Below are 17,994 nucleotides of genomic sequence, written 5' to 3' on the forward strand. Positions count from 1 at the left end.
CCGTATACACGAACCAATATGAGTTACAGATGTAACATCAAACATTTATTTAATTGAACTGAGTAAAATTTTGTTTCATTCAAACATCTCAAGTTTCATAACTTGAACAATTATTATAAAATAATTATTCAGAGAAAATTGTAATATAATATTGTTGGTTACCAATTCAAAACTAGTTTCAAGCAGTGATAGATAGTTATGTTCTATTTTCATAAAATAAATAAGATTGTCTAACATGTTTGATTTAAAACCCAAATTAAATTTTGCTAAGCATAGTTTAATATTATAATATTTATTCATACTATTAATTATATTTAATACTAACTATATTATGAAATTGCAGACATTTCATTCTCGTATACATGCCAGCTAAGACTTTTAGAACACAGTAGGATGTCATCATTGTTACCTGTAAATATTTCCTTGGTGATTGATGCCAAACTCAGCTCCTTACTCATTTTCCTCTTTTTTCCTACGCATGAAAATCATCACACACTAAGTATACACTTAGTGAGGCAATCGTATCAATATTTAAAGCAGTGCAACACGTAAATTTAAATGAATAACCATATTCAATGTAATATGATCTCTTTACATGTATTCCAACCATGTTACCATATATTAACATGATATAACCAGATATCAAGTTTCTTACCAATATACTTGCCATCTAATCCACAAGGTCGTAACCTTATTTGCATTTTTACCATTTATTAACCAATAAACCGTAGCCCAATTTAAACCCTGAGGACCCTGGGTATTCGAGTCAAATATATGCACCGTAGTGCTAAATCCGGATATGACACATAAGGTCATGCCCACCACCTACACTAGGTTTACACTCTAGTGCTAATCCGGATATGACACATAAAGTTGTGCCCTCCACCTGCAATTAGTGTCCTTACACACTAGTGCTAATATAAACATACAGTTGATATACTCTATGACATGCCAACTATACCCTATCCCTTAATGACTTACTTGGGCATATAGTCTATTTTTTTATTCCATCCATGGCAATGTATATTAATATCATTTAACCTTTGGGCACTTCATACCCAAAATAACATTTATGATAAACATCATATGTATTCCTGATAACATCATATGTAATAAACAGTCATCAATGCATTCTATATACAACCTTTGACATATTTAGAATATGTCAAATATATGTGGAATGACATAAATATCATGCCAACTTAATTAAGGTAGACTCGTCGCAAGTCCTACCCGATGATGTATAGAACATCCATGTATAATGTTATGCATGCATTGCACTCCTTTTGCCATTATATACAAGTCAAAATACAAGTCTCACTAAGCTTTAACTTGATAATTTCTTCTAATTCGGTTAAATCCAAAAATTTGTCATAATATCATATTCTAGCAGTTTGCACTACCTTTAAAGAAATATATTATGTATTAATATACTCACTCAAAATTATTATGTTTTTACCAAGAAAACTAGACTTGAATACTAATCTAATCATATAAGACACTTTCTTTTATTTCAATTTGTAAAATTTATGGTAAATTTTCAAAGTTGACTGTAGAATCTATTTTGAGCAGAATCTTCTGCCCCGTTTTCTGACCTATCATCGATTAAAAATTCATATCTTTTTGTATATACCTGAAATCAGTTTCCCTTTTTTGTAAAAAAACTATACTGATATAAATCCAACGATATAAAATCATCCTCTAATCTTTTTTGTAGAATTTATGGCAATTTCTAAACTTAGTTTCCATAACATAAATTCTAAGCAGATATGCATTTTCAACTTGTTCACTAATTCTATTAGCTCACCAAATGCACATATATGCATGCATCACAAATCACATAACATTTTATGAGTCACTCCTTACCATATTAACTCTGTCACTAGCTCATTGCAAGCCAATATTTATTCGATAACATAAGTACAAATTAAATTTGCACCCACCTGGGGTACTTAACTTGCAACCTTCCTTAGAATTAGTCATTTCATCCTTAAGCTTCTCCTTAGATTTAATAATATTTGATATTGATTTCAAGCACTCAATCTATAAGCGAACATAATTACCAAACATATACAAATTCAAACCAAATGTTAAAACTTACTAACATAGGCATACTTTGGAAAATAAATTCCTAACAATTTTTCTGATGCTTATTCGATATAATTTCCATGTCACAACATAAATGATGATCAACACACTTTGAAATTGACCATTCAAGCTCCTTTTTATCCCAACTTCACACAACATTTTCACTTAAGCTCACAACCTTCTCATATTTGTGATTTAAACTTTAACTTTCACAAGCTTTCCAAAATAATCCAATTTCACATCCTAACTTCAATTTTAACACTCAAACAATAATTTCCAGAATATTACATCAACTATTGAACACTTACACAACAATCCAAAACTTTTCCAAAATTGTCGATTTGGTCCCCAACTTGTCAAAAATTACATAATGGTCCTAATATTTTTCAAGGCTTTTAAAATACTTCTCACATCATTTCTAGTCCTTACATAATTCTTCCAAAATTTTTCGCATCCATTTAAGCCAAGGTTGAATACTTCAAAGTTCCAAGACTAGGGTTTTCATGATTTTGCTCGATTTTGATTCGATTCAAGCACGAAATCAACTACGATTCAACCTTATACAATCTCTACAATCAATACCCTAAATTAATTTCATCAAAACACATCTTTCCTTTAAAGCTAGGGTTTGGTTGAAACTTTATATGTTTATATGATCATGTACAAGTGATTTGAATCATCAATCATGCTTGGAAATGATTCTACAACCTCAATAACATCAAAATTCTTCATCAATTCCATAAACCCTAATATGAACATAAACCCTAGAATTTGTGATCTTTGAACACAACCAAATTAGCAAACAATAATGGTACAAAATGATATCATTTTTCTAATATAATAATTTTGTATTTTACGGAATTATCCAAAATCCAAAGAAAATTGCACAAAAATGAAAAATAAAAATTATCTTGCCTTGTTCATGGGGAGCATGAAATGGAGATGAAAATGGCTAAGTTTTAATGAAATGCTTACTTCCTTTCATGTTAATTTGGCCTTAATTTAAGCTTAAATGAATTGAAAAAATTCATTTAATGTGAAATGCCCATTTGACCATTAATGAAACTTGATATTTACAATAATACCAAGCCACATAACCTTATCATCTTTCCAAAGTCAAAGTTTAGCAAAATATTTTATCCTTTTCCAATTTTATAAAGCAACTTTCCAAAAATTGCAATCTTGCCACTTTGATCCAACGTCCAAATTGAACATGGAAATAAATATTCAAATCCAATGATCCATATTATTTTCCATAATTTTAAAATTTGGAAATAATATTTCTAAGCTTAATTTATCATCCTTCAAATTTTCTCAAAATTTCTATTCGATCCGATCTATTGAATTTTTACCAGACTTTAACACTTTCTAATTTTTAACACAATGTCCATATCAAGAATATGATTTTAAAAAAACCCCACTCTCAAGAGTAAACTATCTATTTATAGAATAAAATTTATTTTTGGGAAAATTAACACTTAGGTCCCTAAACGTTTCCCAATTTTTACTTTAGCCACCAAACTTTCAAAACTTACATTTTAGTCACTAACCAAAATTTTGGGGGTATTAAATATTATTAGTATTTATTTTATTAGTAACTCTAGAAAACTATTTTGCAGGAATTCTATCCTATCTAGGACACTCAACTAAACTTATATAAAAAAAGCCCTATTGTAACTTCTCAATTTACAATAAGAAATAAAAAAACATATTTTTCATGAATCCTATTTCTACAATTTTATTTTATCATGTTGAATATGATCAAATATCGGATGATCCTCCTATTATTAGAGAGAATGAGGTAAATGTTATCTTATTTACTATTGTTAAAGCCTATGAGCATTTTGACTTCCTATGTTAGAACTAAAATCTTGAATGGATTGTCAAATACACTATATAAAGTGTACAATATACATAAAATGGATAAAGAATAATGAATGACATTGGACCATAAAATATAAAATTGAAGATGTTGACATTAAGAAAATTTTAGTGACCAAGATATTAAAATTCATAATAATGACACATATGAAGAGGAATAAATATTCTATTACCTCAATTGATGATAGAAAAAGTATTGCTATGTGTATTTGCAAAAAGAGTAAAAGCAATGTTATAAAGAAATCCATTCCCTATAAACAAGAAAATAAAAACAACTTAATAAAAAGATTAAGATGATGAGAAATGATTATGGTGGTGAATATTTGGAATCATTTGATAAATATTATTCATAATATGATATTATTTAAAAAGTAATATCATTATACACTCCTCGATCAAATGGAATAGCCGAAAGAAAAATCAAACATTAAAAGAAAGAATAGCGCAATACTTGAAAGTTCTAGGTTGTTACAGAACATGTAGGGAAGAGGAGAAGTTGTTCAGTCAATTATTACATTTTAAATAAGGTTTCACCAAAAGAATAAGGACAAGACACCATATGAGTTATGGAAAGCTCAAAAACCTTCATACCAATACTTGAAAATGTAGGGATGTATTCCGAAGGTAATGGTCTTATTACCAAAACAAATAAAAATAGGTAATAAACAATTGATTGTATTTTCTTTTTCTATCCTACTGTCTTAAAAGGATACATCAATGCAGCTGGATATATGGTATTCAAGATACCAAAGGTACAAGTGGATATGCTTTCACGTTTAGAGGAGTCGTGTCATGAAAATCCCCAAGAAAACAATTATAACCAAATTTGCAATAGAGTATGAGTTTGTAGCTCTAGACAAGTAAGGAGAATAAGCTAAATGACTTTAAATTTTTTTAGAGGATATTTTTGAATGAATAAAACATGTTCCCACAATACGCATATACTGTGACTAGAATAGAATTTCAAGTATATCGATAAGTGGAGACATATGTGTTGTCGACATAATACCATAAATAACTGACTGAAATGGAGTTATCTCTATTGATTTTGTAAGATCAAAACATCACATATCCACTAACCAAATGGTTAAATCGAGATCAAATTGAGAAAACATCTAAAAAAATGTGACTAAAGCCCATGAAATTTAAAGGCTTTATTTTAAGGAAACCCCTACCTAGTTGACTGGAGATCATATAATCTAGGGTCAAAGGAACAACCTAATTGCATAAACCGTGTACGGGCACTGCTGGTATGTTTTATCCCAAGTTCGTTCCTATGATGTAAACAGTGATCAAAGTGATATAGGTTAAGTAAAGCTTTTAATGACCATTGTGTGCTTTAGTGAGTCGAGCAACATATATGACTGAGAGTGAAGTGGGTTGCTTCAAAGAGACTATTGGGCATAGTTCTTTCAAACTCTTGCAGAACCAAATGATGTTCACGACTATATAGACATATCCACGAAAACTAAAATTCTTGTCAGAGAGGTATCTAAGTGAAGTATGTCTCGTTTACACAAATGACAGAACGTTCAAGGAGATCACATCTACTAGTTAGCCAGTAAAGTAAATATACTATCACAAGAGAAGGTTCAAAGGAGGACACCTACCTATCCTGAACAATTATCAGTTGTAGAATCCAACACCACATCGAGTCAAAATGTTTTGATAACATCACCAGTTCTATTCATGTGGTGGATTGTTGGAAAAATGTGTTAAACTCATTGATGAATTTGATTATTGAATTCCCCTTAAATATGATATATCTATTCGAACATTTCGAATTAAAAAGATATTGTGTTAATTCTTTAAATTCGAATATTAATAGGATAATGCTCTATTATTTAAGGATTTATATTCAATTAAAATTCAAATATATTATTTACGAATTTATATTCAATTGAAATATGAATATATTATTTATGAATTTATATTCAATTAAAATACAAATATATTAATATGAATTTATATTAGATTAGAATAAGATATTAAAATTCTGGAAGGATTATTTTTCTTTTGAGAGACCCCAATAAATATTGTGCTAACCTTTTAGGTTAAAAAAGTGCACAAGTTGACAAGTTTTCAATAAGCTTTCAAGCTTTTCTCCTTTAGTTTTTCGGTGATAGATAAATGCAATGGTATAGTTTGTGATCTCTACAATTGTGCTATTGTATGTTGATTATCTAGTTGTTGTATCTTGGGAGACATACAACCAATGATCTCAGACACTAAAGGAGTGGTCGAAAATTTGTCTTAAAAAAACTATGTATCGATAGGCCTTAACTCGTTTCCAATCGATTGATCTATCAGATAGAGTATTTCTTTCTATACCAATTTATTATTATTTAATAAGTTTAATTTCCTTTGTTTTATCATCTCATATGTGATTATGATCTCAGACTGTTATACTTCTAACAACTCTAAGATAGAGTAAACTCATTTTTTATCTTTAATTTTATAATGATATTTGAATATTACTATTATTATTATTATTATTTATTCTCGAAATAACGATATTTCTAATAGGCGGGTCTACCATAGTATTCAGTGCTAGAAAAAAAATACTAGTATGATATCACGTAGAAATAGAGAAAAAGGTTTTTGAAACAAAAAAGAAACTGAATTCCATTCTCTCTTAAAAAGCGATTATATAGGCAAGACCTTATATAGGCGATTTTTACAAGGGTATATAATAGGAATATAATTCTAATTTTGTGTCCTACTAGGAGTTAACTTGGTCTTATCAATATCCTATTTAATCCCTTTATTAGATACGATAGAGTACAAAGAAAATAGAAAATAAAACTCAACAATTAAGTTATGCGGCTACAATCTACAATATTTAGTGAAGAGACGAGACTTATTTTCTCAAATAATTTTTTCCTCGACAAAGGATAATTTGACCGAACTGAATACACCAAGAACAATACAAAAAACAATCCAAAGATACCCACTACAACAATTACCAAGGCAAACAAAGAAATTAAAAGCATACGGACACTATTACACTAAAACAACAACCAAATCACTATGCAAACAAAGACCCTAATCACACTACAGAGGGATTCCACCGGCCTGCATATTGATTGGATAATTTACCTCCAACAGTCCAGGAGACGCACAAAAAGCAGGACAAACACAGCTCTCCTCTAATCTCCAACAGCCCAGGAAACGTGTAAAACCAGGACAATGAACATCTCTCGCAAATATCCTCGTATTCAATTTAAATTCAATCTTCTTTTGTTTGATTTGTTTTTCTTTTTTCACTATGTTATGATGCTATTGCATATTGCAATTTTTTAGAACTTTTAACTATTCTTTCGTTCTAACTGTTGATTAGAATAGTATGCAGTTGGTGAAAACGTTCAAGTTTATGAACCAAGTGCATGCTCAAGTATTTTTCAGTTAGTCTTTTTCACTAATCAAAGCATTCCTGAAATGTCTTAATGGGAAACAATAAACATGATCTATTTTAAATCAATGATTAAGAGTTAATGTCTTATAGTGACCCTCCAATTTTATTTTTATTTTTTGCATAGGGAATATGAGCCTATTAGATTGCTCAGCTTGCAGTTTTGGGGAAGACTTTTGGTTGGTTTTCCATCAGAGAAAAAGGCGACAAGGATTTTCAATCTTCTTCTAGGAAGAACGAAACCTCTTTCAGAAAACAATAAGAAATTCAGCTCAAGGTTGCAATTACTTTTCTCAGCTATATCTGACAGGTTGTTTAAGTTTCCACAGACGGATAATTTGTGTGCGACCTTCTTTGACGTTCTCCTAGGTGGTGCTAGACCCAAACAGGTGATCAACCAACCATGGAAGTTTATCTCATTTGTCTTTTAGTTTAGTATGTTTTAGTTTTTCTTTTTGTTGTTCTTTAACATGTGCCTCTGTTTTGGATAACTCTCTTATATTTTTTTTCATACCTAACATGTCCCTTGAAATTTTTTGTTTACAGGTATTACAAAAGACTAGTATGATAAACAATCTGAGGACGAGAGGAAAAAATTCTCACTTTTTCTTTCCTCAAATGTTGGTTCTGATATTCAGATTCCTATCTGGCTGCAAAGATGAATCTGCAAGAATAAAAATAATTAGTGATCTACTTGACCTTCTCGATTCAAATTCTTTGAATATAGAAGCATTAATGGTATTGCATACAATTAATAATTCATATGTAATTGTTTTTTTTTATTATTATTAAAATATGTATTTGTTCAATGTCTTCTTTTAAAAGTGTTTCTAAAATTTTCAAGTTTTGCAATAGGAATATGGTTGGAATGCTTGATTAACAGCTTCTATGAAACTTGACGTTGTAAAACACTATAGAACTGATTCAAGATATTATGATCACGATGAGGAAAATGAAAAAATTATTGTGATTAAGGTTTTTTCTGTTGTCCTTTTCACTACATTAAACTTATAAAAGGTGGATGGCAACAATTAGAGGGAACTACGAATTTTCTTCTTCTGCCCTGTGAGCAAGTACGTCAAATTCCTTGCCGTACTACTGAGAATATTCATTTATTTTTTATCAATTTATGATTTTTTTAGCCCATTGGTGGACAATTTACTTTGATTTCTATTATTTTCAGGGTAGCACATCATGCCAATACTTGCTTTGTGACATATATGACAACTTGACTCAACGGCTAGCAGATTTATCTTCCAAAGAGAATATTTTTAGTTCACATCCTTGTCGAGACAACATACTGTACTTTCTTCGTTTGGTTGATGAGATGCTTATCTCTGACATTGGCAATAAACTTCTGGTATCTTTTCAGTCTTTTAGTTTGCTCTAAAATATATGAAATTGAGACATTAAAACATCTAGAAATTTATGATTTCAATCTTTTCATGAAAAACTAATCAATATTTGTTTTACTAACTCTTAACATATAAGTATTTTAGGCTAGACAGTTTTGTTACTTTTATATCTTGCTATTCCACGTATGAATTATGTTAATGTGTTATATTTTTCCTTACAGTTCCATCTATTACTTCAGAGTCATTATGGATTCTGTAATGGTAGAAGGCCTAAAGGATTATACGCCTTTGTTACATAAGGTCTTGCGAGGAGAATTTGAGGACAAAGTGTATGGGCACTGCTAGCTCGATTTTATCCATTGCCTTTGGAACTAATATATTTCGTATTATTAATTGTGCTTTAGTTGGAATGCAATATGCATAGTTTGTTGAGATTTTAGGATTTCTTCAATTTGTGGTATTAATTTGTTTGTGTAGTCACTGTATTGTGTTTTGCTTTTATTTTGCATGACACTGACGAGCTTTCCTTGTCAGAAACCCATTGGCTTCCGAGCAATCAATAACAAGTGAAGATGACATAACTAATGACAAGTGGTGGAACTTATTTGACAATTTATGGATTGTTATTACTGCGATGAATGGAAAGGGTCTGAGCAAAATGGTGCCTAGAATTACCGTATCAAGTTGTCCATCTTTGGGTCAAAGAGCACGCGACTTGGTAGAATCTTTTAATATCCCTGCCACAGAAATGGCTGCTGTTGTCATATCCGGAGGCTTTGGCAATACATTGAGTGGAAGAACAAATAAAAATGTTAATAAAGCTCTATGGCTTTAAGGGGGGAAAGGTGTCCAAGAATTGTGTTTCGACTATTAATTGTATATCTCAGCAAATCTTCCCTAGAAAGAGCATCACGATGTGTCCAACGATTCATTTCACTTCTACCTTCCTTTTTGGGAACCGATGATGAGCAAAGCAAAAATAGACTACAACTCTTCATCTGGTATTAGTTTTTAACCTATTCCCAGGTCTCTAAATTTTGTGTCATACAACTGGTTATATTAGTTTTAAGGTTGGATATTAAAATAATATGATGTGCAGGTCTTTGCTTCTTGTACGATACCGGTATGGAAATTTGAATGATGCACGAGTTAATCTTATAGCACATGCGATTCGAGAAACTGTATGGAAAGTCAATGCTTGCCGCTTGCATGGTTGGTAAGGATGACTTAGTTGAGTCTAGCAGCCAGTCAAGAGAAATAGGACCTTTGAACAATTTAATTCACAAAGATCGACTGCTTTCCGCGGTTTGTTCTAAATTTTAAATTTATCATCTCTTTTGGTAATTATTTGTTTCGATGTTTTAATTGTACGACACTTTCTTGTATTTCAAATGGTGGACAATATCATGGACTTGGGAAATTCCATGAATGTTTTTCTGGATCTGCTATATTCCAAGATTGAGACCTATTGTTTTTGTTTCCAAATTTTATATGGTTTATTCGAGACTTCACATGGAAACCACTAAAGAAAAAAAATCATTGTTCCAAGTATATTTGATATTTCAACCCATATGATACTATATGAACTTTCTTTTGATTGAAGAAAGAAGAGAACTTTATGTTTCACTTTAATGTCTCTATTAAAAACATTTTATTTTTATGAATTGAGAAACATTCTTGTGAGATTATCTCCAAGGTTTAATGCAAATAAGCCACGTGAAGAAATGGTATGTGCATCACATTAAAATTTTACTAATGTTGCCATTGCCTAAAGATAACTAATAAGATCCTAGTACTGTGAATTTTCTAGCTTGTTTTGTGATATTTCTTTTTCATTGGTTTGCCGTCTGGTTTTATGCTCCCCCACCACCACCACTTTTCCTTGTTATCCACCATTCGGTTCTTGACCTTTTTATTTCAGGTTGCTGAAGAATCTAAGTATATTAAGGTGTTGGAATCGGACCGTAGCAGACACTTGCAGGAGCTTCGTTCCAAAATGAATGAAAATTCCTTTTCAGAAATCAATAACCAAAAGGCATTTGAAGGTGAGATAGAAAGTAGCTTACACACTATTCTTGCTTCAGATGAGAGTAGAAGGAATGCATTCCTGCTTGCACATGAGGAGGAGCAAATTATTGTCGTATGCTAAAAATATTCTGTTGTAGAACTTGCTCTTTCATTTAGTTCTCCGCTTATTTCTCCATGAATTAGTTATGTTGTATTTCCTGCTCATATGCATGTAAATAGGTTTCTCTCTGACAGGAAAAATGGATGCACATGTTTCGAACTTTAATCGATAAAAGGGGTCCTTGATCTGCTAATCCATTTCCAAATCGTGTTGTGATACATTGGAAACTTGACGAGACTGAAGCTACACAACGACGTAGACCAAAGTTAAGGCGGAATTATCATTTTGATGATCAGTTGTGTCATTCTCCTTCCACTTCCCCCTGTAATGAAGCTACTCTGCCAAGTAGTGAGAGCAAAGAAAGTTTGTGGGGCACATGCCTGAGCAAATGAAGTTTCTACTCAAAGGTGTACACAAGATAACCGATAAGGGCAGCTCAGGACCTGGTGGCAGTGGTTTTGAAACGAGCAAGCACTTCATTATTCCTGATGCTCCTTCTAACATTCACACTACAGAATCAGTTAAACGCAATATTGATCATATTGACATTGTACCAGCCAGAAAAGAGTTTTCATCACCTGTAGAAACAGAAACTAGTGAGGTGTATCATCTGTATTATAACAACAAGCAAATATCGTTTCTTCTCAATTAAACATATAAAGTTACTAAATGGCAATTTGTGGTTTGATGATGCAGGTTCTTATGTCACTCCCGTGTGTGCTTGTAACACCAAAAAGAAAATTGGCAGGTCAATTGGCAGTCATGAAACATGTCTTGCATTTCTTTGGTAAATTCTTGGTCAAAGGTACTATAGGGTCTTCGGTTTTCAAGAACTTAAATGCATCAAGTCATTCACAGTTAGAAAAGGCTGATCAAAAGGTAAATTCTTTTAAGTGGTCCACCAATCAAGATATATATTCTCAGAAATGGGCTTCTCCTGAAAATGTAGATGAAGAAAATTTGCATAAGCAATTATAAACAGTTAAGCGGCATCGAAGATGGAATATTGGCAAGGTAGGAACCATTGGTTTCTTCGTTTCTTTTCCTCCCTTTTTTGGTTGCATTGCTTGTATGTCTTCCTCCATTTTAATATCTCATTTGATTTCTTGAACATAGATAAAAGCTGCTCATTGGACTCGATATTTTCTTAGATACACTGCAGTTGAGATTTTCTTCAGTGATTCAGTTGCTCCCATATTTATAAATTTTGCTTCACAAAAGAATTCGAAAGATATTGGAACACTGATAGTTTCTACCAGAAATGAGTTGTTGTTTCCAAGAGGAAGTAGTAGGGACAAGAGTGCCACTATTACATTTGTTGATAGACGTGCGGCAGTACGGAAACGGCAGAAACTGCTATGGAAAGATGGAAGAGAAGGGATATATCCAATTTTGAGTATTTGATGATTCTCAACACACTCTCAGGAAGAACCTATAACGATTTGAGTCAGTATCCCGTGTTTCCTTGGATTTTAGCAGATTACTTATCTGAGGTTCTTGATTTTAAAAAGTCGGTAACTTTTCAAGATCTCTCTAAGCCTGTTGGAGCTCCAGACTCAAAAAGGTTTGAGGTCAGTTCTTTTCAGCTTAGGTTTATAGAATGAGTTACTTAATGTTCATTCCTCTATTATAATCTTTTTCTTCCCCTTCAATGTATCCAAACATTTTTCTTCATAACTTAGGTGTTTGAAGAAAGATATCGAAACTTTTGTGATCCAGATATACCTAGGTAATCACAATACTAACTTGAAGATATTCATTGTTTTTTATATAGATTTTGCTTTAGTTTACTTTTCTAATGTGTTGTTGGGTTTCTACTTCCTAATGCAGTTTCTATTATGGTTCCCACTACTCAAGCATGGGGATTGTGCTTTATTACCTCCATCGAATGTCTCGACACCGTTTTTCGCCCGGGCGTTGAAAGATCGATACCAACTTCGGGGTTTTCTCTTTGAAAATATTTTTAAATGTGAGGAGTTGCCACAAATCATTTAAGGTGCAATTGAGATACCATAAAAACCATGTTATTTTAATAAAAAAAATTATTTATATCAAAATATCGAGTTTTGGGGTCTGCAAAAATCCAGAAATCAGCTTCGGAAGTCGGTTACGCGTGGGAAATGATTAACACTCCTACAAACACCCAAAAATTGGTACCTTGTTGATTACTCTATATTTAAAATTAAAAATTTTGAGTTCGATCTTTATTTAATTTAAAAATCATTATGGATGCAAAGTTGAAAAGTGTATTCGTTTATCAATACATTTAGCATTCTCTCCCAAGCGTAAATGCTAGATATCAGCTATTGTGCCTAATAACTGAATATTGCCTCGTTTTTAGAAATCATGATATGATCTTTAAAAAGGATGTCGACCTATTTCAGGAATCACTAGTAGTCACCCCTAAGCATACTTGTGGGATATGTACCATTAATTCCATAATAGGTGAACATTGCCTTAGGTTTGAAAATAAAATAAAATCAAATAAAATTTTAATTAATCCTAATTAAGCTAAGGTAAATTAAAGGTTTTTTCTAGCTTAAGGTATCAAATTATGAAAATTAAGGAGCCTAGGGGACTAAACCTAAAAGTGTATGCTCTAATATTAAACCTATTTGATTTTAATCAATTATCGAATCGAATAATTGAGATGGTCCCTCGAGCATTAAGGCAAGGGCCAACTCGAATTATTCCCTAAATTTAAAGGACTAGAATGAAATATAACCTAAAGTATAAGCTCTATTTAACCTATTTAATTATGTCAAAATTAAAACACTAATCGAAGTTTGGGGACTAAAAAGTCAAAGGACTAAAAATACCAAGTTCTAAAAGACTTAAAAGAAAAAGGACCTAAATTAATAATTTCTAAAGTTGGGGGACTAATTAAAACTTAATTTTTGTCTATATTATTAAACCTAAAGTATTTTTAGAAAATATTAATTAATAATAAATTTTAAAAGCGAGCGATCCATTTGAGTAATCGGGCATCTTATGTAAAAACTTGTCTCGAATTGCTCCCTAATTAATAACTGAAGTGTCGTCATAATTTTTAAACTTGATTCGAATATTAATCTAATTTAAAACTAAATATAAGAATTAAAGGTATGAAATAAAACATTTAATAAACTTAATTAAAATAATTAAAACAACAAATATAAAAAACAGAAAATAACCACATAAAAAAACCTAAATATAAGGACCTAATTGCATAAAATAAAATAACAGCTAATAAAATGCAAGGAAATAAAAGTTAGTAGTTAAATAAGAAATAAATAAGTGACTAAAATGAATAAACTGTAAATATCACATCCAAATCATAATAAAATAAGAAGCATAATCCAAACAGTGGCTAAAATGAATAAATGTAAAAACCAGTAACTAAATTCAAACCAATTAGAAATAATAATAGTGACTAAATTAAAATATAATAAAACAGAATGATAAAAGTGCAATAAGTTAGAAAAGAAAGATCCAGTGACCAAAATACAACAAATAATAAAACATCAGCTAAATTATAACGAATAAAATAGCAAAAATAATGATCAAATCAAAAGTTAATAAAATCAATAAGCATATTCGAAATAAATAACAAAGTAAATGACCAAAGTGCAAAAGAAACTAAAATAAGAGGAGCTTGAAGATGATTTTAACTTAATAGTGACCAAAACGTAAAACTCGTTGAAACTGGGAGGACCTGGACTGCAAATTGACCCTCTAAAATAAGTTAACAAAATAGAAAACTCCTAAAAATAAGGGACCTGATACGCGATTTACCTTTTTCCATAAAGCAAAAACTATCCCCCATTTACATAAACTACCCAGAAGCTTGCCAAAGCTCTAACTCTCTCTCGGCCGCCGTTCACCAGCCCTCAGACACCGACCACCGGGCCGGTGGTCAACCTACACTAACCGCCAACTCCTACTACGACGGAGGAGGACCAGCCGGACTCCTTGAACGACCGAAAAACCTCCCTGTTATCTCTCTCTTTCGTTCTTTCTCTTCACCAAGCCCAGAGGCTTAAAACCGACCCCCAACGCCGACCACCAAGCCTTTGTAACCCCCACCTTGCTCCGACTAGCGACTTAGACGACGTAAAAAGGCCCCCTCCGACGCTCATCACTCACAAAATCGAACCCCAAAAACAAACTTCCAACGATCGACCCCTCGGTTGAAACTCCCAGTCCTTCGCCAACCACCGCAACAACCGACGTTGCTAAGCCACGAGCCGGCCTCTCTCACATGTCGATCATCGCTCAATGGTGGTCACTCTCCCTTTAATTCATGAATCATGAAAAAGCAAAGCAAATGAGAAAGGAAAAAGAAAGCTGAAGGTAAAGTAAAACTGGAGAAAAAGAAAGCAAAAAAAAAATGGAGAGCAAAAAATCAAAAAAATTCTTTTCATTCCATCTTTTCGGGGAAAGCCAGTGTGATTGATACAAATGGCGGTTGGGGTATTAATAACCCCAACTGCAACATATAATAATATTTTTTATATATAAAATAATGATAAAATAACAAAACAAATAACAATAAAAAATAGTGTTTTGTAACACCCATTTTTCGTTTATGTTTCTGTACACGAGTCACAAATATCACCTGACTTTTGAACATTCTCTATACTTAAAATTAGTAAAACTTTTTGTTCTCTTTAAATAAAACTATTTAATAATATATTAAACACGCCAACTCCGATTAGCAATACTAGTTCATGTTATCCATATTTAAAATCAATATAAAACGATCTAGTTAATCTATTACAAACCAATTTCCAAAATATTTATAGAGCTTATGGACTTTCATAGGTAAATGCCACTAAACTAAGTCAAAAATTTCATCATAGGATGTCTTACTGATATTGCAGTATATTCCTTGATACTTGGAGTTGCTCGGTACTCTTTACTTCTAATCTCAGCTTTTACCTACGCGTGAAATAAACACATGTTAAGTATTTACTTAGTGAGGCAAGAATACTTATGAGATAAGATCAATACATCATTATATCATATCTATCAAATACAAATTCATTATTTTCAAATCATTATAATTTCTTTGAGATGTATACGTAATGCGATACGGTCGTTCATCAACATATAATGAATTCCGTGGGTTGCACACTTAGTGCCTATACAGTCGTTCATCAACATATGATGAACTCCATTGGTTTCACACATAGTGCCTATACGGCTGTTCATCAACATATGATGAATTTTTTGGGTTGCACACATAGTGCATATACGGTCGTTCATCAACATATGATGGATTCTGTGGGTTGCACACATAGTTCCTATACGGGTGTTCATTAACATATGATGGATTCCGTGGGTTGCACACATAGTTCCTATATGGTCGTTCATCAACATATGATGAATATGTGGTTTGCACACATAGTGCCTATCGTTCATCAACATATACCTTTAACAACATACATTTATAACTCTTAATGTTCATAATAAATGCACTCACCTGGTATGCCTAGTTAATATTGCTTTAAGGATGTCTAGCTATTCAGGAACTTTATCTTTGCCCTTTTTCTTGCTTGACTCGGGAGCTTGGTTACAATCTACAAAAGCATCCATTAAGTACACATACCATGTCAATGTTAGTATACTCTTTAACATTTATACTATTAATAATACTTAAAAGTACTATTATATTCAATTTCTATCAAAATTCATCCTATTTTAATTTTACAGACTCAATAGTATCGGTACCTATACTATGGTATCGATTCTCCCTTGCAGTATCGATACCATTTATGCATTCCGAAATCCATGGTATCGATATATTCCTCATAATATAGATACCCACATCAATATCGATACTAATTGCATCATATCGATACTGTTCATATGATTTCCCCAATTTAGACCTATAGTATCGGTACTGGAAGAACATACTGATACCCTTACCCATATTTTCCATTTTTCAGCTCGATTTTTACACAAATTTGGTCAAATTCCCTTATTTTTATCTCCAACAATACTATTAAACTCTTCTTTACTTATCCAAACTAAATTTACTTCATTTAACTTCTTATAACATCTAAAATCTCCAAAGAACATCTCAAATCGAGAATCAAACCACTTTTTCTAACATGTTTTTAATCACATCCAAGGCTTCTAATCTCTTATTTATTTCTTTGACAAGTCAAATATACTAGTAAACATTAATAAAAACTCATATTCCAACATATCATTCAAAAACCCATTTCCTTCAATCCTCAATATTTCACTAATCACTTAGTTTTAATTATCCTTGAACTTTCCTTAAGCCTATATATCACTTAAGGTTTCAAAACTTTTCCATAAACTAAAGGATAAACTAACTCATAGAAAACTTACATTGGCTATGGGGATAGCACGTGAACACGGGAGAAGAAGAAGAAGAAATGACTTATTTTAGTTTTAACTTTCCCCTTTTTCCCTCTTAAATCCCTAATAAAAATGAATTTTAAATTTATTTCCCCTTAAAGGACCAAAATACCCTCTTTATTCATCCATTGTTCTTAATTGGTCCTAAGCACAATTTCTAAATAATTTCTTATCCCTTATCATTTATTCAAATTGATCATCCTATTTTAAATCTTTTCAATAAAGTCACTGCATGATATTTGGGGTATTACATGTTTACAGCTGCCCCTCTTTGCTCATTGTTGTGGAATAGGAATAGAGCAAAAATAGTATGCACCATTTTTTTATCTAGCCTGAACTGCTAAAATCTTGAGCTCCAATTTCATCGGATAAGTCGAGTTCTTCTTATTCTAAACTTTTCTCTGGGGATGTCAATCCACTTTCTTCTATGATGGAATGACCAAGGTTGAACAAGTTCTTCTCAATATGAACTTGTTCTCCCTCATCGGATGAGTTCTTCTCATTATGATCTCTTCACTCAAAATGTTGATCCACCTCCTTTTTTGATGGAGTTGAACCAAGGTTGAACAAGTTCTTCTCATTATGAACTTCTTCTCTATTGTTGGATGAGTTCTTCTCATTATGAACTCTCCACTGAAATGTTGATCCCTCGAGTGAGGTGTTGCTAATTCAACTCCATATGTGATGAATCAAACAAAGGTTGAATACGTTATTCTTATTATAAATTTCTTCTCCCTCATCGGATGAGTTCTTCTCAT

At 31.9% G+C, this 17,994-nt stretch overlaps 1 pseudogene; it reads left to right on the top strand.

The window, feature by feature from the left end:
• Positions 1-17,994, top strand: part of LOC120130128 — a 65,962-nt pseudogene that overhangs the window by 20,158 nt on the left and 27,810 nt on the right.

The sequence above is a fragment of the Hibiscus syriacus genome, unplaced genomic scaffold (genome assembly GCF_006381635.1).
Source record: "Hibiscus syriacus cultivar Baekdansim isolate YM2019G1 unplaced genomic scaffold, ASM638163v2 tig00110514_pilon, whole genome shotgun sequence".
Classification (NCBI taxonomy): Eukaryota; Viridiplantae; Streptophyta; class Magnoliopsida; order Malvales; family Malvaceae; genus Hibiscus; species Hibiscus syriacus.